The sequence below is a fragment of the Suricata suricatta genome, chromosome 2, assembly GCF_006229205.1.
Source record: "Suricata suricatta isolate VVHF042 chromosome 2, meerkat_22Aug2017_6uvM2_HiC, whole genome shotgun sequence".
Taxonomy (NCBI): Eukaryota; Metazoa; Chordata; class Mammalia; order Carnivora; family Herpestidae; genus Suricata; species Suricata suricatta.
In genome coordinates this window covers 180,542,097-180,543,397 of record NC_043701.1, presented here as the reverse complement: position 1 = coordinate 180,543,397, position 1,301 = coordinate 180,542,097, and the positions used below count along the sequence as shown (strand labels likewise).

Here is a 1,301-nt window from a genome sequence, read left to right as displayed (position 1 = left end):
GGTAGGCGGGCAGGGGCACGGCCACACGGTGCTTGGCGTGCGATGCGCCCCTGCGGTGGCGACAGCCCAGGAAGGTTTGTGAAAACTGAAAGAGGGCTTGGTGCTCTGCTTTTCCCACCCAGACACACAGCTCTCATTCCTTTTCCTTTTCAAACAGCAAACGGCTTTTTCAGAAGACAGTGATGACGACGTGGACGAAGATGAGATATTTGGATTCATAAGTCTTATCAGTTTGACTGAAAGAAAGGTTAGTTTCCCTGGGCGGCATCTGGCTGACTGCTCCTTAGACCAATATCACTTCGGTTTAACGCGTGAGGACACGGATATCAGATAACAACACTGTTCAGGAGAGTATGTGCGCCTGTGAAATCCTACTATAATCTTTTTTTTAATGTGAAAGTGCGTGTGTTCTGAGTAACCTGTGTCCCTCAAGTCCTTGACTCCCCGTGGCGTGGAGAACCTCCGGGCCTGTGGCCTGGTGTCGGATCCACGGGAGCCAGTGGCGCTGCGGCCCTGCGGCTCTTCCCAACGGTGAGGCCCGTGGCTGCCTGCGTGGCTCGCTGGGTTTCCTTCCATCCAGCTCTCTAGTGACTGCAGTTCTCTGATTGGAAGGGATCACCGGCTGTTTCCCTCCTCAGACTCGGGTGCAGGTTGCACCTTGTCTTCAGGTTTTAGATGCGCTTGTCTTTCGTGTGCGCGCCCCCCTCTCACCACTGCTCACGGCCGCCAACAGCCTGGGGTCGTTATGCGCAGGCGGCGGGCACTGAGGGCCTGGCGGGACACGGCCTCTGCCTGAGACCGAAGTCCCGCTCCCTGCCACGTCTGAGTGATGGCCTGTAATGGAAGGCAAGCCTTGTCTTTGCCTTGTAGGGTGCGCAGTGTGCGGAGCAAATTAAAGAGTTGATCCTGAGCTCCTGTGAGAAGAGCTGTGGGAAGAGCTCGGCTGAACAGCTGGACGCGCTCATCAGCGACCCCGCCAGGCCCGTGGGCCTTCTCCTCAGCGAGCGGTTCATTAACGTCCCGCCTCAGATCGCGCTGCCCATGCACCAGCAGCTCCAGTAAGGGACGGGGCCGCGTGCCCCCGCAATCTGTCCCCAGGGGGCTCTGCAGAGCGAGGTCACAGCGTGCGGGGGTGGGGTGGCGTCCTGCGAGTCCCGTCACCCAGGACCGTAGTCTGAGCGGCCTCCGGAGATCGAGGGGTACTGGAGCAGGGGTTTATGCAGACTTCTGACCTGGTCGGACTGACGTTTCCCCCTCCTCCCGGATTTCTGTAGCAGGAGGAAGGTGCCGGGCCCCACGCC

At 59.2% G+C, this 1,301-nt stretch overlaps 1 protein-coding gene across 1 annotated transcript in view; it reads right to left on the bottom strand.

Moving 5' to 3' along the window:
- BCCIP (BRCA2 and CDKN1A interacting protein) overlaps nucleotides 1-1,301 on the bottom strand; it is an 8,907-nt gene that overhangs the window by 1,199 nt on the left and 6,407 nt on the right. The window lies entirely within an intron of this gene.